Consider the following 23770-nt stretch of genomic DNA (forward strand, 5'->3'; position numbering starts at 1 on the left):
TTTTCTGCTATAATCACACCTGTCAAGAAGAAAGTAGTGATCATCACTACTATAACTAGAAAACTGTGATATCATCGCGACTTTCGGGGTCAAACCCGCGATGGTCGAGGAAAACAAAAAAGAAACTCAATAGTCAAGAACAATTCAAATTAACAACCTTCAAACATCTACCAGAAAGTGACATTGATTACAGACAAGCAATGAAGTTTAAAAATGAATGGTTGATCAAACTCGTCAAAAGACAAGGTGAAGAAAGGGAAGGAAAGTGTCATAGGATCCCTAGTGGAGTGACCATTTTGTTGACAAGGTTAACCCTCTCTAGGGACAGAGACAATCCCTCTAGCCCAATGAGTGGGTCTAGCAACTGAAGTGACAATCAACTTGACATCTTCCGTAGATTATAATTGAAAAGTAGACCGAGAGAGATGTCCTACCTTGTTCTAATGTTATTCCAATTTCCTTTGTTGAGATCGTTGAACTGTTTGTGTCATAGACTTGTTCCTGCTTCTCTCAGCGATTATGTACTTGCACAAGTAATCAAGAGACAACAAAGCATGCCAAAACAAATAGCAAATCCAATAATAACCTACTTAGCTGATCTAGGAATGCCATGCTAATACATACATGAACACATATATTTTGCGAAGATTAACCAACAGTTGTATATTATCTAAAGAATAAAGGGAAGCTTACGACCATAGCCTTGATGTTAAAAGCCTCTCCTTGAGTGGTAATCCAAGTCCAAGCCAAGAAACTCTCCAAACACTCCTTCTCCAAGTCTAATGAATAGCCTTTAAGCACAAGCTCAGCATAGGGGTGCAAATGGACTTAGACCAACCATTTAGGAATGGGAGAGGAAGAATTTATAGGATGGGAGAGGGAGTTAGGACTCCTCCAAAGATAGGATTAGGCCAACATCTTAAGGAGGTAGCTCATAGGGATAAGACAAAGAGGTCAAGTTAGGAGGATTCAACCTCATCTATGCGAAAACACTTCCAGCTCGTCGCTCTGGAAGTTTCTAGATTACGAAGCTTCTCATCCTCTTTGGGAAAATGACCTTTTTGGGATCATCACGGGTATGATAGGGAATAGAGTGATGCCATCATGGGTCAAACACGGTGCAACAGGTGACCATCGCGGTTTTGAGCTTCATAAGAGCGATGACCCTCATTTTAGGGTTTTAAGAGCTATTTCTTCAGGGAAAGCTCAAGACATTTTCCAAGCAAAGTTAAAGGAGGGATCTGAGTTGTACACATGGATGAGTTGTATACATTTTCCAAGATATTTTCTTGCATGTGCATTCACAGGAAAATAAAACAGAGAGATATGTACAAATATATACATGAAGAACAAAGACATGAACAACACTCTTTCTTTACCTAAAGAACAAAGACATGAACGATGCTCTTTCTTTCCTTGTGGTAATTTACAAAAGATTTTATTGTGTGTGCATTCATAGGAAAAGACAGCATAGAGATATATACAAATATATACATGAAGAACAAAGACATGAACGTTTCTCTTTCTTTCCTTGCAGTAATTTAAAAAAAAGTTTCTTGCGTTTCTTTTGAATGATGCTCTTTCTTTCCTTGCGGTAATTTACAACAATTTTTCTTAGGTTTCCTTTGTTGTTTTCAACTGGTCTTGATTTCTTTGCTGCCTTTGGTGGCAATTGAGAGGCTCGTTGAATAATTTTAACTATTGGAAGAGATGAATTCCTTACACATGAAGTACCTATAATATGTTCATGGGTTATAATAAAGTTCAACAAATTGAGCTGTTGTATAAATCAAGATTCAGTTGACAATTAAAGCTGTGAGATCTAACGATAGAAGAACTTTCAATTGTCTAACATAAGATCTGATGGTGCAAAGGAGTGGAAAGTGGCAATTGGGGAAGTTCTTCCCAAAGGGAATGCCTTACGGTGTAATTATTAATTATAGTTATAGTTATAATTATAATTTGTTAAACACACATGGGCAGCAATAGAATATGAAAGATAAAACATGAGAGTACGATTTTTATTAACAAGAGATATACATTTATAGTACATTATGTGACCGTTAGGTTCCACATCCCAAGGTCTCTTGGACTCCTTTTGTCTATTCGGCTTCCACACTAACCCATTGAGGATTAGGTGTCCAACATTGCCCCCTTTATCCGAAGAGTTATGTATGAGTCCAAGAAGAGAGCTGTAATACAAAATGTGCAAAAATTCATGGCAGCACTAGGCTGAATGTGCTCTCTAAAATGTTGGTATAAAGGGTGGTGGTTTAAGGATGACCACCAACACTGGGACGCTTAGTGCAGTTCCTGGAACTCTTCCAAAACTGGCAAGAAGCTGAAGTCTTCTGCTAGAGGAAGTGTTCCTATTGTTTTGAGGAGGGAAAACTTCAACCATGAAACGGAGGTCTCACCCCGCATAAAAGGGAGAACTTCAACCTGAAAAGGGAAGTCTCAATCTGTGATGGTTTAAGGATGAGTAACAACTCTGGAATGCTTAATGCAATTCCTGGAACTCTTCCAAAACTGGCGAGAAGATGAAGTCTTCTGCTAGAGGAAGTGTCCCAAATTACCAACTGAAGGCATGTTCACGAGCATCTTTGTCTCTGGCTACAACTATGAAACTGGTGTGGCAGGTTGTGGCTCAGGCTCGCTTGATGTGACTTTGAAGCTTGTATATGACCATCATTTCCCCCCCGTAAGATACAAGGTGAGATGATGGAGAAAACTCAACTGCAAGACTGTTCAATACTCTGGAACAAGTTCTGACATGTGACTGGAATATCTTCTTGGCTATTGATGCCCATTGCTAACAAGCGATCCATCCAAGATGAATCTTTGTTCTTGCAGGACGTTTGTTTCTGAAGCATCTGTGTGAAGAATGGTTGGTTTTATGACAGTGCTTACATGGATGAAGATCAAAACAGTGATATTTCAGATGGCCAACTCGGTCACAGTGTTGGCATTTCACAATCTGTTGTTGTTGTTGCTATTGTGGAAGAGGGGCAAAATCTGGAACAGCTGGATGTGAACTGTCATGAATGAATCGAGCACTCTGAAACTAAATGGGCTTTGAGTAGTCTGGAATATGAAAGGACAAGTCCTTGTCATATCCAAGACCTGTTTTGTGCTTGTTGTGGATAAGTTGTTCCCAAGGTCTGATGATGGGCTTGGGAAGTGCAGACTGAGTTTCTGTATCTGCATGTACAATTGTTGCTTTATTGGGCACTGGATCTGAATGAACTTTAACAATATTGTCTTGCTGTTTATGGGAGTCTGTTTCATTGTTCTGAATAGAAACAGGTTCAGAGTGATGACTCCTCTATTTTAATTCTTCTTGCTGTAGCTGAGTTTCGAGCTGTAAAAATTCTATCTTCTATTATGCATTTTGTAGACATACCTGAACGTCTAAAAGAGAGGCTTTGCTAATTTTAACTGTGTTGTCAGTAGTAGAACTGATTAGATTTTTCAGTAACTCTAATAAGCCATGAATTTTCACCATTATTCAACCAACTCAAGACCTCAAAAAATGACCACAAATGTACTTGTAAGGGTAGATAGCTAGCAACTTACATTTTATTTTTTTTTATTTTTTTTGAATTTAAACCTACAGTTTTGTATTGATCCTTTGTACAGCGTTAAACAGTGATGGTATATAAATCACCAACAATTTGCTGGTGCAAGTTTAAGTTTCCCATAATGAATGCTTTATTAGCCAGCTCCACAATACAAAAACTGACACAAGCTTTTGACAAAATATATTTCTTCACTGAAGAAGAATACTTTCGTAAAAAAATATCTGTCTAGAAAATACCTGGAAAACAAATGGACTTCTGAACAACCAAAATCTCAAAATACCATATGCTTAATCTTGGAAGGCTTGCAACTTCGCAGCTATCATTTTGTGCTACTTAACACATCACCTTCTTATCTTTTGCTAGCATATGCTCCACCATGAATCAGGAGCACTACGAAACCAATTTAGTATCTACTTCATTCGAAGTGATGTTATTAGTACAGGCAGTTGCTGCATCATGACACCTCTAGATTAGTTCGATCTCTGGCATCCCGTGAAATTTCTTTGGTAACCAAAAAGGTTCCTTTGACCAGTGTACATATATGACTCATGCATACAATGTAGAGGGACTGAACTTCAATGCTCTTCAAACACAAATTATTTGCAAGAATTAGAGGTGTTACCCATAGAGATGAACTGAATAACTTATACCACGAGCATGCCAACCCTACGTAGCTGCATTGTAGACGTATTATATTATCTCTTCAATTAGCATTGTATTTATAATACAGTGCTTTTCTTTTTCTTCTCCAGCATCTATCTCTGGAACTACAAGTGATAGTGCAGCTCCACTCTGCAGCAAACCCTTCGTTTCCGTTCGCTTAAGAGCAACATCATGGTAAGCGCAGTTGTGGACTTGATTTTAGCGCCAGCACGACAGAGACTAGCAGCATTATCTGCATTAGCATCTCCGACAGCTTTCTAAAGTAGATTTCATTCTATTGAATTACTAGGTGACACACTCCGAAGTTTTGGAGACAGATTTCGAGCACTGGGTGATAAGTTTGCACGTGCAGGAGACCTAGCAGGAGGACTAGACTGATCTGGACTTCGCGGCTGTGGCGTGGCACTCCTGTAACGAGACCGACTGTGCCGAACTAGGGAACCACTGTCTACAGAACGACTCCGAGATCTTTTCCTTCTCTCATCATCCCTACTCCGGCTTCTACTACGACTGTATGAAGGACTCACACTGCGGCTTCGGCTTCGACGGCGATAATCTCGCTCTCTCTCATGATATCTATGATGTTCATATCTATCACGGCAATTAGAAGAGGAACTGCAGCGACACGCCCCAGTGTCAACACATTCGGCAATGTAAGAAACTTGGGCACCGAAGAAATCAGATTGCAAGGAGCGTATGGAATCTGATTATCAAAGCGTATGGAGCGTATGGAGCTTATGGCAGCATATGGCATGGAATATGGACTGAGCGTATGTATTACTACTATGGATAGAACAACATAGGCAGTGCGGTGTTAAGATGAACAGCATATGAATAAGCGGGCAATGAATCATAAACTAAATAGACACCGCAGAATAAACTAACAGTCCTGGCCACAACTTACAGACCATTGAGGAGGGCGTAGAGACTTCCAAAGTGTGACTCAGAGCCACCACAACACGGATAACTGGGACAGGTGCGGTATCACATGTTAATGAACAACCACGCATATGTCAGGCCACTGGATTGATCCTGACACCCGTTCTATTACTCCTCTTTGTCACGACAACAATGAATGCAGTTGGGCAGCAATCCGGCAACCGATTACATTTCTCGGCATCCAAATGAAATTTGTCGATACCCAAATAAATCTTCACCAACTCCAGATCGGTTCTCGTGTCCAAGAATGAGCAGTAGGTCCAGCGTGGAGGCACCACGAAGGCATTTCTCCGGTTTTTGAATATGCGGTTATGGGCGGTAGCATCGCTGGGTCTATGCTTTGCAGAGTTATTTCTCAGCACTGTGACTCATTTGGTTTATGGTATCAAACGCCACAACAGAGCTGAATCATCCTCAACAAACGATACTAGTTCTCAAAACTTTCAGGTACAGAGAAGGAACAGGTAAATAACCAAAAGATAGAGCTGTTACGAGAGCCAAGTGCTCAGGGGATGAGCACCAGAATGAAAGGTATAAACACAAAAACGAAAGGTATAAACACAACGACCTTCAAAGCTTAATGCACAGAGAAACCGACCAGGAGTTTCAACGCGCAGAGATGTGGAGATTCAACGCTCCTCTTCTGGAAAACTGAGAGACAGAAGTGGGTAAGGAAACGTTACACCTATATAGGAAAACCGTGCCAACTGTTAGGAAGATGGCGCAGACAATGATTATGGCAGAGAGGTCAGAGATGTCAGTCAGGAGAGGTAGCGGATTTCTGGCAGACAATGAATTAATGGAGCGTTACAGGTAATGGGTAGAAATGGCAGGTCTGAGCAAGGAGCGGTTTTAATGCACACAGTAAAACGCTTTATAAGGTGGCAATTCTGATCAACTCTGATTAGGAGAAACGCAGAACTGACATGTATATAGAGACCACAAAACAAGTGGCTCACATTGGAGCAGGACCAGTAATCGTCCGCTCTGATACCATGTTAAACACACATGGGTAGCAATAGAATATGAAAGATAAAACATGAGAGTACGATTTTTATTAACAAGAGATATACATTTATAGTACATTATGTGACCGTTGGGTTCCACATCCCAAGGTCTCTTGGACTCCTTTGTCTATTCAGCTTCCACACTAACCCATTGAGGATTAGGTGTCCAACATAATTGATATTGTAATATAAATATAATATCAATATTTTGGGTTATTAATATAAAGGTTCATATTCCTAGGGTACAATATTATTCATAAGATTTATAACATTAATTTTATGGTTTAATATAAATTTCTTAGGTTTGTTAATCCCTTCAAAATATAATATTAATCCTTTGGATTTAATATTAGTCCCCGAAATTTATAATACTTTCAGTTTATAATATTAATAATCTCTTTCTTTAATAATATCAATAAATAGATAGATGTATTTCAGATTAATCACATTATTAAGATTTGGTCAACGTTGAGAACCAACTAATGTGGTCCATCTTCATGACAAGGTGAAGAATCAATCAATCTTAAGGAATAAATAACATGGATGCACCATTGCCAAAAATTAGTTGTTGAAAATCAGTCGTTGGTAAATTAGTTAATAATGTAAGTAAAATATTATTTAAAAATTTAGATCTAAGAAGTTATCTATTAAAATAATATATATTTAGTTAAAAAATAGTTGTTGGGAATAAATAAGTCTAAATCTAAAATATTTTATACCAATATTTTAATAATTAATTATTTAATAAGGTAAGAAAAATATTATTTAGAAATCAGGAGTTATCTATTAAAATATTATTTATTTATTTAAAAACTAGCTCTTAGGAATAAATAAATATAAAATATTTTAATCCAATATTTTAATAATTAATCAATATGGTAAGTAAAATATTATTTAAAATCCGAGGTAAGGAGTTATCTATTAAAATATTATATATTTATTTAAAAACTAGCTCTTATAAAATATTTTATTCCAATATTTTAATAATTAATTAATAAGGTAAGTAAAATATTATATAATGTCTGAGGTAAGGAGTTATCTATTAAAAAATATTATATATTTCGGAGTAAATAAATAATTTTATTTTCATGTTTTAATAACTAATTATGTAGTGAGAGATAATAGATATTATCAATTTATAAAATATTACTAGAGGCTAACTTATTCCAAATAAATAAAATATACCTATGTTTAATTGTATAGAACTAGAGTTATAGGTTAAGAAATGGTTCTAGAAATAATTTATCATAATATATAAAATGAAAAAGAGGTTACTTATTATTATTTAAATATAAAGAGGTTATTAGGCATATACATATATCAGTTATATTAACTGACTTAATAATAATATTGCGAAAAATAAATAGTAGAGAAAGACTCAACTTTTATATATATTCAGAAAAATGAAGGTCAAGAGGGGAACAAAATAATAACTAATATCTAGAGGGTTACAAAAATATGTATAATATAAAAAGGAGGAAGCAAGAAAAATGATTACTAAGTAAAACAAACAGAGTTAAAGAAGAAAATAATAGTAAAAATAAAAAACCTAAAAATAAGCTAGAAATAAAAAGTAAAAAGGAGAAGAAAGAGATTCTACCTTACCTAAGATTTTAAATAATATTTTACTTGCCTTATTAATTAATTATTAAAATATTTTTTATTTATTTATTCTTATTTTATAGCTAGTTTTTAACTAAATATATATTATTTTAATAGATAACTCCTTACCTCTAAATTTTTAAATAATATTTTACTGACCTTATTAACTAATTTACCGATGGCTAATTTTCAACAGCTAATTTTGGGCAATGATGCATCCACAGTATTTATTCCTTAAGATCGATTGATTCTTCACCTTGTTCTGAGAACTCAAAAGACATCTAGCTACATTATAGATCACAAAAGTCTTAGATCTAACAATATCAACAAACTCTTTGATTTATAATAATAATTATAAATTATCATTATAGGTATATAATAATTATTATCGTGTTTATAATATAATGATAATAATATTTTATAATATAATTATATATTATCAGTCTCAATTGTAATTATATATTTATTAATTATAATTATATAATTAAGTAATTATAATTATAGCTATAGTTATAATTATCATTATAATTACAATTATTAATTATAGTTATAGTTTTAATGTAATTATAATTGATATTATAGTATAAATATAATATCAATTTTTTGGGTTTATTAATATCAGCCTAGATCCATATTAACACCGGATCTATTAAGTGCCGAGAGGGATCAAATCTCTCGAGGTGCAAACCTATTTTTTGACTGTAAAACTTGAGGAATTGTTTGCACCTCGAGAGATTTGATCTCTCTCGGCGCTTGATAGATCCGGTGTTAAGATGGATCTAGGCTTGTTTCAGTCATGTGATTTTTGTTGAACATCTAATTATTTTGATCATTTTAAATGTTAAATATCTCTAAGATTAATTTGGTAGATTTAATTTAAAATTTTCTTAGTTAATCGAGTTTGTTGAGATGAGAGAGACTCTTAGTAACTTGAATGATGAAAAACAATGAAATACAAATTTTGAGTGCAAAGTGTCAATGTAACAATTTTGATAGATAGAAAATGTGAATACTAATAGTATAGTCAATTACAAACAATCTTCATTGTAATCAATATGAAACTATTTTCTTCTATTGTTCTTATTGTCATACCTATTAGTTTTTCCATTTTCTCATATTGATAGTATGAAAAGAGTAGTTGGAATCATAGACCATTCAAATATTTAACTCAAGCTACTGTAATAAACAACATACCTTGTCTCTGTTGCTCTCCAATATTAATAGTAGTTTTCTCAAATTTCAATCATTGTGACTTATGGAGTGTTAAACCCAAAATAATTGTCAATGGTAGTTATTTTCTGTTACCGCATTTGAATGCAAAGTAATTAACAATGTTGAAGGATGGAAAATGGGAATAATAAGAATGTACCCAATTATAAATAGTTTATAGTTTCGAGAAGCAAACATTTGGGGCAAGAAAATTTTTTATTTAGGATGAAAATTCAAGTATTGTATTTATGGTTGAATAATTTTTATGTGCTTACACTTAGAGAGAGTGTGTATGTTTTAGGGGTGAGAAGGAGAGACAAGGCGAGATAGAGATATAGATGGGGGGAGAGGGAATAAGAGAGAGGCAAAGACATGGAGGGATGAAGAGATATCGATATGGAGAGAGAAATGTTACAGAGAGAGAAAGAAGGGGAAGAGAGAGAGAGAGAGGGAGGGGAAAGGGACGAAAGGAGAGAGAGATAGATAGAAATGGAGAGAGAGTGTGTATGTTTAGGGGCTGAGATAGAGAGATAAAGAAGGAGAGACAATGTGAGATAGAGATATAGATGGAGGAGGTAGAGATGTGCTTACACTGAAATTAATGCACACTATTAATCTAATTACATTGAAATTAATGTACATCATACATCTTGTTGTATCAAATCAGAAATCAACATCTACACTAAAATCAATGCATCTAGTGCAAACAATCAAATAGGATTAGAAATCAAGATCTATACTAAAATAAATGCATCTAGTGCAAGAAATCAAATAGGATTAAAAATCAATATATACACTGAAAACAATGCACCTAATGCAAGAAATCAAATGAGTAGAAATCAACATCTATGTTGAAATCAATGCATCTAGTGTAAGGTATTAAATATCATTAGAAATCGACATCTAAATTGAAAGCGATCAAATAGGATTAGAAATCAATATTTACACTAAAACCAATGCATCCTATGCCAAAGCAATCAAATAGGAGTATAAATCAACATCGACACTGAAATCAATGCATCTAGTGTAAGGTATTAAATAGAATTATAAATCGAAATCTACACTGAAATCAGTGCATATAGTGCATGTGATCAAATAGGATTAGAAATCAACAACCACATTGAAAATCTAAAATATTCATGACTTTCTAGATCTAACTTCTATGTCTGTATTTGTCTCTGTGAGACTCTTTCTTATTCCCTCTCTCTCCACCTTCCATTCTATGTCTATCTCCATCCCCCTCTCCTTCTCTCTCTTCCCCTCCCTCTCTCCCTCGTCTCACTCTATATGTCTCTACCTAGCTTTCTTTATCTTTCTCTTCTTTCCTCTCCCCCCTGCTATCTATATTTATAACTCCCTCCATATCTCCTTATTTGTCTCTCTATCTCAACCCCCTAAACATATGTCACACACTCTCTCTCTCCCCATATCTATCTATCTATAGATCTATCTCTCCCTCTTCCTTTCCCTCTCTATCTCTCCCCTTCTCTCTCTCTCTCTCTCTCTCTCTCTCTCCATCTATATCTCTATCTCCCATCTATCCCTCTTCCTCCCTCCCTCTCTTTTCCTCTCTCTTATACTGCCTCCCCCACCCCATCTATATCTCTGTCTCCCTTTGTCTCTCCTTCTCACCCCCAAAACACACACACTCTCTCGCCATATCTATCTAGCTATCTATCCCCCTCCCTCCCTCTCTCCCCCTCACTGACTCTCCATCTCTCCCTTGTCACTCCCTCTCCACCTTTCTCTCTCTATGTCTTTTTTCCCTTTCCAACTCCATCTCTCTCTCCTCTCTCTCAAGTCCTCTCTCTTTTTCATTCCTCTCTCTCCCCTTCTCTTCCACCTCCCTCTATCTCTTCCCCCATCATACACACACTCTCTCTCCACCCTCCAACTATGTCACTATCTCCCTCCCTCTCTCCTTCTTTCTCTCCTCCTCTCTCCCCTCTCCATATCTATGTCTCCCTATCTCTCTCCTCCCCTTCTTTCCCTATCTTTATCCTCTCCTTTTCTTTCTCTTCCTTCATCTCCCCTCATTCCATATTCATCTCTCCCTTGTCACTCCCTACCTTTCCCCCTCCAAATCCATCTCTTACCCTCCCTCTCTCTCCCTCCTCTCTCTCTTCCTTTCTCTCTCTCACTGTCTCACCTCTATGTCTCTCTCCCACACTCTATCCCCCCTTCCATCTCACTCTCTTTCTTAAATATGATCCCATTGTATTGTATTTAAGAAGGTATCTAAATTAATAAAAAAACATAATTGGTTGTAAAATATTAAACCTATATTTTGGATCAATCATGTTAAAGAAAATACAATAATAAAAAAATTAAAAGAATCGTGCATTATCTTTCCTCTAACATTGTTAATTACTTTTCTTTCTCATCACTTGGATCCTTGGTTAAGATGCATCTATCCTAGTTCTTTATAATATTATTTATATTATATAAATTTCACATATGTATATATAAAAGTATTCTCATTTTTTAATTTATTAATACATCCATTTAATTTCTATGAAAATATTGTTAGTAGTTGTAAGGATGGAGGGTTCAGATATAACTCAAAAGTAATTATAACCTTTTTTCTCTTAGATTTAATTAAAAAATGTTATAAAATTAAATGAAAATAAAATATTTGTAAAATATTTTTATTTTGAAATAGGCTATTGTTTTTGGGCATGTGGTATTGATAGGCCATGGTATTGGCCCATGGTATTGTAGCAATTAAAAGACTAGATCCATAACATAATAATCCAAAGTCTAGATGGCCTGTGGTATTGATAAACCCTCGCATGGTATTATAATTTCCTTCCCTCCTCTCCCTCTCTATCTTTCATTTGTGGGTATTGGCCCATGGTATTGTAAAAAAACCTACTTAGAAGTTAATAATATCCATGGTAAGTTACATGACAACATATCCGTCATATCTTTTAAATATTTTTTAATGTAAAGTTACGTTAGGTGACAACATCTCCCTCATATATTTTTAATATGTTTTAATGTAACGTTACATTACCGTGACAACATCTCCCTCATATATTTTAAATATTTTTTAATTTAACGTGACGTTACCTGACAACTTCTCCCTCATATATTGGATTTGACAGTGCCTCTCGATGCAATAAGTTTTTATATTGATAAGGTATAATATTATTTATAGTAATAATTTTATGTTTTAATATAATTTTGTTAGGTTTCTAATATTAATTTTTTTAACTTTGAGGTGTATAATGCCTTTGATTTATAATATTAATAATCTTGTTGTTTAATAATATTAATAAAAGTTTTATTTATAATAATAATAAGAAGTTCATGGGGTCTTGGATAGACGGTGATCAAGTGCTTTGTTAAGGCATTCTTTGATGTGAAGCTTGTAGGTTTTAACCCTGTACAGAAATTACCTGCATACGAATTCTAAAACACAGAAAATAAACAATGCAAGAGCATAACACATAAAACACATATACACAGAGATTTTCCCCTGGATCCCAAAACCGGGACTACCAGCTTGATTTTTCATTATATTTCTTTCAATGTTACAATACATATTTATACATGTCGAAGCATCCAATACCATGGACGGAAAACCATCGCGTCCAAAACCATGTGCGAAAACCATGCACAAAACCATAGGTAAGTCCGTCTAACCTAATATAGGGTCAAAAAAAAAAAACCCAGGGCGTTGCCTCGGACCCCATAGAGGGGCGCTAATCGCCCCCTCAAACCCCCTGTACAAGGGGTGCTTCCCCCCTATGACCCCCCCTAGCGCCCCCCCTCAAACCCCCTGTACAAGGGGTGCTTCCCCCCTATGACCCCCCCTGCTGTGTAATCGGTGCAACGAAGGGGGGGTTCTGCCCCCCTCTAACCCCCCACGTAAACTACGTGGGCTAGTCATAGAAAGAATATAAAACAACCCAACATTCTCCCACTTGTTGTTTTCTTTCCACAGGGGGCCACACGAGAGATTAGTCATTTATCCAACCCTGAAATGCCCATTGTTTCTGTACACTAAGAGAACTTCTCAGAGCTCACAGATTTTGTCAATGCATCTGTAGTATTCTTGAAAGTGTCCACCTATACCAGCAACACCTTTTTGTCTTCTATCATATCCCTCACAAAGTGATACTGAACATTAATGTGCTTTGTATTTGAATGGTAAGCAGGGTTATTTGCCAAGAAAATTGCACTTTGGCTGTCACAGTCTATCCTTATAGCTCCCTGTACTAACCCCATACTTGAACACAATCTCTACAACCAAACTGCTTCCTTGCTTGCATGAGTGGCTGGCATGTATTCTGCCTCTGTAGTTGATAATGCCACTACAGATTGTTTCTTACTCATCCAACGGACTGCACCTTCAAATAAGTTAAACACACACCCACTTGTAGATCTTCTCTGATCCAGATCTCCAGCCTAGTTTACATCAACAAAGCCACATATATCCAAAACTCTGTCCAATCCTGGTCTTCCTTGGTAGCACAATCCATTATCACTAGTGCCATGCAAATACCTAAAAACCAGTTTCACCATTGTCTAATGCTCCTTTCCGGTTTTGACATAAACCTGCTCAATACTCCCATTGCATCTGCAATGTCTGGTCTAGTACAGACCATCGCGTACATCAGGCTACCGACTACACTTGCATATGGAACACGGGACATGTCCTCTTCCTCTTCTTGTGTCTTGGGACACTATTTAGCAGATAACTTTACACCAACAAGAATAGGAACCTTCACCGATTTACTATTCTGCATATTAAACCTCTGCAGTATTGTCTCGACATATTTCCTCTGTTTTAACCAGAGCTTCGTCTTTGCCTGATCTCTTTTAATTTCCATGCTCAAAATATAGTTTACAACACCAAGATCTTTCATGTCGAATTTGGAGGACAATTGGGTCTTCAAATCCTGGATAATTTTTTTTTCATTTCCAACCAGCAACATATCATTCACATATAAGACCAGATAAATAACACGGTCACAAATTAACTTAAAATACATACAGTGATCTTCTTTACTTTTGGTGAAGCCAAGCCCCTGTATAAATGTATCAAATTTCTGATACCACATCCTTGGTGATTGTTTTAACCCATACAGAGACTTATTTAACTTGCATACCAGTTCTTTTTTACCCTTCACCACAAAACCTTCAGGTTGCTTCATGTAGATCTCCTCTTCCAGATACCCGTGAAAAATGTTGTCTTCACATCCATTTGTTCTACTTCAAAATCAAAAGAAGCAACAACATATAAAAGTAATCTAATAGAAGCTACCTTGGCAACAGGAGAAAAGATATCACCAAAATCAATTCTCGGCACCTGGGAATAACCTTTTGCTACCAACTGAGCTTTGTATTTCTCCACCTTTCCTTCTGCATTTGTCTTCTTCTTGAACACCCATTTGCTGCCTATGGGTTTCCTTCCAACCGGCAACTCCACTAGATCCCAAGCCTCATTTTTGTGCAAAGATGCCATTTCATCAACCATGGCCTCTTTCCAGAGTTTGCCATCCTCTAAAGCTACTGCTTCCTTCACAATTCTGGGATCATCATCAGTAACAGATAAAACAAAATTTGAACAGAAAGCAGATGGACTATACCTTTACGGCTACCTTCTTTCTCGAACTAATATTCTCACACCCGGAGTTTGTGGCTCTTCATCTTCTTATTCCTCCTCTGCTGTAGAGTCTGATTCTTCCTCCTTAAGCTCAAACTTTATCTTCTCAGGTTCCTTTGTTTGGACTTCATGTTTAATAATATCTTTCACTTCTTTGAACACCACATCTCAATTGTACACAACCTTCCTTGTTATTGGGTTCCAAAGTTTATAACTCTTTAAACCATCCTTATACCCAATAAAGATGCACTTTTTAGATTTACTATTCAACTTGGTTCTTTTCTCCTTTGGAACATGTACATATGCATCACATCTAAATACCCTCAAATGTGAAAGAGAGGGTTTCTTACCAGTCCATAGCTCTTGTGGAGTCTTATCCTCCAATGTTCATGAAGGTGATCTGTTGACCAGGTAACATGCTATCTCCACTACCTTTGCCCAGAATTCTTGTCCTGACCCGACACCACTGAGCATGCTTCTTTCCCTTTCCATCAAAGTCTTGTTCATTCTTTTTGCAACTCCATTTTGCTCAGGTGTGTATGGAGTAGTCTTCTGCCATGCTATACCACACTTCTTATAGAATTCTTCAAATTCCTTGCTTCAAAACTCTCCACCGTTATCTAACCTCAACACCATTATCTTCTTCTCTCTCTAGTTTTCCACCAGAGCCTTAAATTCCTTAAACCTGTCAAAGACCTCAAATTTCTTCTTAAGGAAATATATCCATGTACTCCTTGAGAAGTTTTCTATAAATGATACATAGTACACAAACTTACCCAGTGATGGAACCTTCACATGTCCAAACACATCACTGTGCACAAGCTCTAATATTTATTTCGCCCTCTTACCACCAGAGGGGAAACTCGCCCGATTTTGCTTCCCATATACACAATTTTCATAGAAATCAAAATCCAGAGAGTTATTACTCATACCTTCTACCATACCTTTACCATGAAGTATTCGAAGGCCCTTCTCTCCAATATGTCCAAGTATTTCATGTCACAACATGGTATTCTCTCCAGAGACCACTAGATTTTCTGCTCCACTTTCAGGAACCACAGAACTGTTGCACCCATCAACAATAATGCTACCTTGCAACTTGTACAGAGTTCCAATCCAAACTCCCTGCATCAATACCAGTGCTCCCCAAACCATCTTGCAGGTATCCTTCTCGAACACTGTTTTTACATCTGCATCATCCATCTTGCTTACAGAAATCAGATTTCTCGCCAATGCAGGAATATGTAGAACACCCGAAAGTGTTCTAACCCTTCCACCTTGCAACTTCAACTTTACTTTTTTGCGACCAACGATTCTAGCCTTCCTATCATCCCCTAAGAGGACATCACCACCATGGTATTTCTCATACTCACAGAACCACTCTCTATGGGGAGTGAAGTGAAAGGATGCACCTGAGTCAATCAACCATACCTCATGATCTACATGTATACTTGAAGAAGCTAAGTACACATCCCCATCTTCATCTGAGGTGGTTTTCACGTCTGCAGAAGGAGCATCATCAGATCCATTTTCTTTGTCAGGAGCTTTAGATTTACAGTCTCTTTTGTAGTGCCCTTCCTTTCCGCATTTCTAGCAAACCACCTTTACAAGTTTTCCTCGAGATTTAGATCTCCCACTCGATGACTTATTTTTGTGTCTGTTGTGGGACCGTCCTCATACAGACAAGGCATCACCATTCTGGCTCTCCATATTTTTTCGTCTCATCTACTCCATCAGCAAGGATGAAACTATTTCATCAAATTGCAAAGCAGTTGCATTGCTACCTATTACAATAACCAGACTATCCCAAGAATCTGGTAGAGAACACAACAAACTGATGCATTTATCTTCATCTGAAATTTTAATATCAACAGATAATAACTGACTTACAACAATATTAAATTCGTTTAGATGCTCTGTCACCGAGTCTCCATCTTTCATCCTCAGGTTATACAGCATTTCCGTAGGAACAATTTATTCACCGAGACTTAGATTGGTACAAAGTCCCTAACATATACCAAAAATCCTTAGCCGTATCTTCCCCTGAGACATTCAGCAATACTGAATCTGAGAAACACAATCGTATTGTGCTCTTTGCCTTCCGATCCAACTTCTTCCATTCTTCATCGGACACTCCGTTGGTTTAGTACTCGGATCTACTGCGATCCACTGATCTTTATCCACCAACAGATCCTCCATCTTGAGTTTCCACAACTCAAAACTTTGACCATTAAATTTCTCGATCTCTATCTTTCCACTGCTCACCATCTTCTTTGACCACCAGAATCGATCCTGCAAATCTCCCACTGAACAGGGTCTACCACAGGCCCGAGCGAAACCCCTCAGCAACAAAGGCATCCACTTGAAGGCAAAACAACTCTGATACCAAATGTAGGTTTTAACCCCGTACAGAAATTACCTGCATACGAATTCTAAAACACAGAAAATAAACAATGCAAGAGCATAACACATAAAATACATATACATAGAGATTTTCCCTTGGATCCCAAAACCGGGACTACCAGCTTGATTTTTCATTATATTCCTTTCAATGTTACAATACATATTTATACATGCCGAGGCATCCAATACCATGGATCGAAAACCATCGCGTCCAAAACCATGTGCGAAAACCATGCACAAAACCATAGGTAGGTCCGCCCAACCTAATATAGGGTAAAAAAAAAATTCCCCTGGGCTTTGCCTTGGACCCCGTAGAGGGGGGCTAACCTTCCCCCTCAAATCCTCCAATGACCCCCTCGCTGCATAGTCGACACAACGAAGCGGGGGCTCTGCACCCCCTTTAACCCTCTCGTAAACTATGTGGGCTAGTTGTGGAAAGAATATAACACAACCCAACAAAGCTACATGTTCAATTCACCGCCCCCATCTATGTGTGAAGTTGAACATGATAAAGATGTAGTCCTACGACGCTTAAAAAATATATAATTATGTCGATATGCATCCCTCCTATTAGAATTGGGCATTTTAATCCTTTGGCTAATTAATCGTTTTGATCTATGGTCTAAACTAAAAGATGCTAGTATATTCTCATCGTTGCCACTCCATTAATGGATGAAATTAAAAGCCATAACTTCCTTGCATATCTAAATCAGTTGTTTAAACCCTACTTAAATTAATTTTTTACCAAATGATGATTAAAATTTTACTGTGCCTCTCATTTATCTCCACGTATAAGGATTAACAAAAATGATATTAAAAAAAACAATAAAAGGTATATGAAACAATATAGAGCGACAATTTTCCTTCTATATGAGCAACCTGGGACATGCAGTTATCCCATCATAATGATATTAAAAAAAACAATAAAAGGTATATGAAACAATATAGAGCGACAATTTTCCTTCTATATGGGCAACCTGGCACATGCAGTTATCCCATCATTTAATCATGAAACATTTATCTCCACGTATAAGGATTAACAAAAATGATATTAAAGAAAACAATAAAAAATATATGAAACAATATAGAGCGATGCAGTTATCCCATCATTTAATCATGAAACGCTTGATGGTCGCCTTTCTCCTCCACTAGTGGAACAAAGTACTCCAAATCCACTACTTCAATTCAATAATTCAAATCACAATTATTTCCTACATCCAAGAGAATGTAACGTAGGGATTGGGATTCAGGATTGTCATGGTGGCTATGGCTATGGCTATGGCTATGACAACTGTACTATTTCTCTCTCTGTGGGACTCCATTATACAGACACAAGGTTCCTCGACGCAGTGCCATCACTGGAATCGCTCAAGTTGCAGTGGTTGCTATAAGAAAAAGAAATATCAGCATGCCTTCAGACATAAGCTTGTTTTACGAGAAGGATGAGGATGTTGAGTTCATAAAATCCGGTCCCAAGATGCTAGTGCACACAGATAATTTTCAGTAAGTTTTTACTAAGTTTTTCACAAAAATTCAATGAAAACAATTCACCTGCTTTTCACAAAATTTGGAAGAAAAAACAATCATTATTATTTTGATATCTCCTTTTTTCATTGGCAATGTATTAGGTTTCTAGACAAAGCGGCTATAATGGTACCAGACTCAGCATGGAATACTGATACAGGGAGAAGAAAAGAGCCAAACCCATGGTATGTTTGCCCAGTAACTCAAGTAGAGGAAACCAAGCTTATCTTGAGGCTAGCACCCATCTGGTTCTCTTGCTTAATCTTTAGAATGGTATTCTCACTGAGCATATCGCTCTTCCTAAAGCAAGGCAGTACCATGGATAGAAAACTAGGTCCCCACTTCCGAGTGCCAGTATCTTCTCTTCTGGTAGTCCAACCACTTTCTGCACTTGTTTCAGTGGTTATGTTTAATCATTGTATTGTACCACTGGCCAAAAGAATAACAGGCAATGAAATACGAAGAATTGTTCTTCAAAGGATTGGAATCAGCTTCCTTTTACTTATACTATCCATCGTGTCTGCAGCTACGGTTATCCATGTACTAACAGAAATTTATGATCAATTTATTTGTTACACGCTATCTTGCTCCACTGCTTTATCACGGATTCCCTATTTAGGATAAGAAATCCTTAACCAGATGGCGAGTTCAGTCAATCGTATCGGTCGAGTTAAGGATGAACTGGCTTGCGTGAAGTTATATTTAATCCATGTTCGGCTCTCAAATTCCTTTACCGCTAATTTGTTATCTCGCTTTCATATTAAAATTTTCTAAAAACAATCTAATGAATATTATGTCTCCACCCCAAGTAAAGCAATGTGGATGGAGTAAAATGTTTATCTGAGGTTTAGGTTTCGACCCTCTATTAATCGAAAATTCAGAAACCAAAGTCAGTCAATGTTTATCTGAGGTTTAGGTTTCGACCCTCTTTTCATCGAAAATTCAAAAACCAAAGTGAGTTAAGTTTCAGAAAGTCAAAATCAATCCATTGGAATTTTTCCTAACATAACTGGGTAAACAGGAAAAATGCATAACCCGATAAAATGTGAAAAACGTACTCAAATTTACATGATAATAATAATAATATTAATTTTTTAAATTATAATTTTTAAAATATAATTAAGTTAATCCATAAATTCATAAACTGATATATAATATTTCTTATTTATAAAAAAATTAGAAGTGTACATACTCTACTGAAATAAAACTCCTGTTTCAAGTAAAAATAAAATAAAATTAACAAACATAAATTATCCTTTAAATAAATATTCCAAAAACTTTTACAACTCTTATTAAACTTAGTCTAATAGAAAATTCAACATTTATTTTTGTTTTTACTTTTGTAAAAGAGATTTAATAGAAATGGGGGTGATATAACTACTGTTCGATTCTTTAAAAAATGCTTTATGGTATAGGTAAAATATTGTGGTTAAAATATTTTATAATGTTTATCTTTTATCACTTTAATTTACATCTTTATTAAATATGCAATTTTTCTTAATAGATATTCAAGTTTTTATTATTTTAAATTGTATTTATTTATTTTTTAATTAATTAAAAAATATTTAAATTTAAGCGTCTTTTGTTTCAACATGGGGTGGAATAGTCGATGTTGTTTTTTAATAAAAAAAATTGCACGGATGAGAAGCATATTTATGGACATGAAGCCGACATGCAACCATGGAACATGAAGTGCCTTGTGGAAAATAAAATATAATGTTATTTTTTAAATGAAATTGTATCAGAAACACCATCAACTCATTTCATTGCATTCCTGTTCATAGTTGTTTGAAATGATAATTTCAATTGCGGCATTTATTTCAGAAAACTGTCAAAGTTTCCCGGCACCACTTTTCAAAGATTGATGGTTTTCCTTTGATGGCAGCGAGCATATTCACACGTGGTTTGCCAAAACAACTTTCCCTGGCAAGTAAAGTTCGGTAAAAAGGAACCTCCGGGTAAATGCATCAGCCGTCTGATTTTTGAGGGCAAAATCAACGGTTCATTGCTGCGTGTACGACGCGGTCACTACAGGTGTCAAGGGACCATCTCCTAAAGGTCCAATCAAATCCTGTGAAAGCCGTATGACAAAGTTAATAAAAAAATATATCACCACTTAAAGTAATTAATGTAATTTATTTATGTTGGTAAATGTAGGTGAAACTTTAAATTTTATTGTTTTTTTTTTATTTCACGGGAGTAGTTCCTTTTACGGGAAAGTAAAAGGTAAAATGTAATGTTTTTTTTGTTAGTTGTTGAATATGAAAAGAGGGCAATACGTAGCAGTAGCGCGCGTATGAAAAGAAGTAAAAAAAATTTACACACAGCGATGCGAATGTAAGGAATTTTTTACACACGGCAGTGTAAAAGAAACTTGCAAGCAAAGACAGTGTAATTTTGCCAGAGGAGACAACGTATTTTGTTTTGAGATGCACAACAACGCAGAGATAGAGTAATTTCCCAGGGAGACAGTGAAGTTTTTTTTAACTGCATCTGAAGCATTCCTGTTGTAATACTTCTGTGAGAAGAAGAATTTTTTTTGTAACAACAGTTTTGTTACTGAATGCAAAGTTTTTTTTGGTGCCTCAAAATCTCTATTTCCTGTGTTAAAAACAGAGCATCATTCTCTGTTCTGTTCAGTTTCATTTTTGTGTGGAATTATCAGAAATTCTCATCATGGTATCAGAGCTTGTCTAGGCTCTTTGAAGGTGTCAAAGAAGGTGAAGGAAGGATTTCTTGTTGCAGCAGCTTCTCTAACAGAGTGAAGACTCAGTCAAGAAAGAATCCAAGGTATTTCTCAAGTTAGTTTTTGTATTACTGTTGAGGACAGTCAGTTATTTTAAATACACAGTCAAGTATTTTGAAGCATAGTTAAGAGTGCAAGAATGGCTGGAGCCAACACTAGCATGGGTATCTCTAATACTCAGCTCCCACAATTTAATGGGAAAAACTATGACTATTGGGCAATAACTATGAAGCTTGCTTGCTTCCCAAGACATGGGAATTTGTTGAGGATGGTTTTGAAGAACCAACAGATGAAGATGAGTTTAATAATTTGACTCAGGTAGAAAAAGATTTGTTGAAGAGCAATAAGAAGAAGGATTCTAAAGCCTTCTACCTTTTGTATCAAGCAGTGCATGAGAGCGTGTTTCCAAGGATAGGAACAGCCAAGAGATCCAAAGAAACATGACAAACTCTCAAGATAGCCTATCAAAACATGGAGAGAATGAAGACAACAAAACTACAGTTGCTGAGGAGAGATTTTGAGAATCTCTGCATGAAGGAGTCAGATAATATTGACTCATTCTTCACACATGTGATTGGTCTCATCACACAGATAAGGTCTCATGGAGAGATTCTTGAAGAAAGGAGGATTGTGGAGAAACTATTGAGGATCCTACCCTCAAGGTTCGATGTGATTGTCACCACCATAGAAGAGACAAAGGATCTCACAAACTTCTCAGTTGATGAACTACATGCATCACTGATAACACATGAGCAGAGATTGAGTAGAAATGAAAACTCATCTCTAGAACATGCCTTCAAGACCCAGATGTTCTTTGGAAGAAGAAGAGGTCAAGGCAGGGGAAACAAAAGAGGAAGAGGCAGAAGCCAAAATAGAGGTGGAAGAAACAGTCCAGCGAATGCTCAAGGAAGAAGCAGCAATCCAAATCAGAACCAAGGCTAAGGCGGCAGCCAACAAAGTGGACAATATCATGCTCAAGGACAAAAGTATGATAAATCTAATGTCCAATGTCACTATTGTAAAAAATATGGGCATTATGCAAATGAATGTAGGAAGAAGCAGCATGATATGAGTAATAGAACTAGTGCAAATTTCACTAGAGAAAATATCAGCCAAGAAAATTTGTTTTTAGCCTGTAATATAGCAGAAGAAAAGAGTGAAGATGTATGGTTTTTAGACTCTGGTTGCAGTAACCATATGACAGGAAACATAGCCCTGTTTTCCATGTTAGATCAGAGTGTGAAGTCACAAGTCTCACTAAGGACTGATAATAAAGTTTCTGTTATGGAAAAAGGAGAAGTAAATGTCTTAACAAAGAAAGGTGAAAAGAAAACCATAGCAGATATTTATTATGTTCCTGGAATGAAATGTAACCTCTTAAGTATTTGACAGCTTGTTCAAAAGGGGTACAATGTTTTCTTTGTGAATGATGTATGCGCCATCATGGATAAAACACCTAGCAAACAATGTATTATTAAAGTGAAAATGACAAGGAACATGATGTTCCCTCTCAGAATGAAAGCAGATTTAAAAAATGGAGAAGAAATAGCAGCGGTGACACAGGAGGCTTTCCAAAGCGAACCAAAAGATGAAAATTGGTTGTGGCACTTGAGATTTGGACATCTCAACTTTGGAGGTCTTAACTTGTTGAATAGAAAATGAATGGTAAGAGGATTACCATTGATAGAGAAACCAGACAGCCTTTGTGAAGGTTGTATCTTGGGGAAACAACACAGAGAAAGTTTTCCATCTGGGAAAAGCATAAGGGCAAAAGCACCCTTAGAGATTGTCCACTCAGATTTATGTGGAACGATGCAAACTCCATCACTTGCAGGCAACCACTATATACTAACATTTATTGATGATTTTACTAGAAAAACTTGGGTTTATTTCCTGAAGAGCAAAAGTGAAGTGTTTGAAAGATTTTGCAATTTCAAAACACTTGTAGAAAACCAAAGTAGGCTACATATCAAAGTTCTAAAAACTGATAGAGGAGGTGAGTATATCTCCAAAGAATTTCTATGTTTTTATAGAGAAAATGGAATTCATAAGCAGTTTACCACTAGGTACACTTTGCAGCAAAATGGAGTTTCTGAAAGGAAGAATAGGACAATCATGGATATGGCGAGGAGTATGTTAAAGGCAAAGCATTTTCCAAATGATTATTGGGCTGAAGTTGTACACTGTGCAGCGTACATTTTAAATAGATACCCTACAAAAGTAGTCATGAATAGAGTGTCGGAAGAAGCATGGAGTGGGACAAAGTAAGGAGTCACCCACATGAAAGTTTTCGGATGTGTGGCTTATGCACACATTCTAGATCAACTAAGGAAGAAGTTGGACAGCAAAGGGGAGAAATGTATTTTCATTGGACACAGCGAGGAATCCAAGGCTTATATGTTGTATAACCCATCCACCAAGAAGCTTATTGTGAGTAGAGATGTTCAGTTCATTGAGGAGGAAGCTTGGGATGGAAGCATAG

Source organism: Pinus tabuliformis, chromosome 1_1, assembly GCF_031772625.1.
Source record: "Pinus tabuliformis cultivar Carrire ecotype Pingquan chromosome 1_1, CPIR1, whole genome shotgun sequence".
NCBI lineage: Eukaryota > Viridiplantae > Streptophyta > Pinopsida > Pinales > Pinaceae > Pinus > Pinus tabuliformis.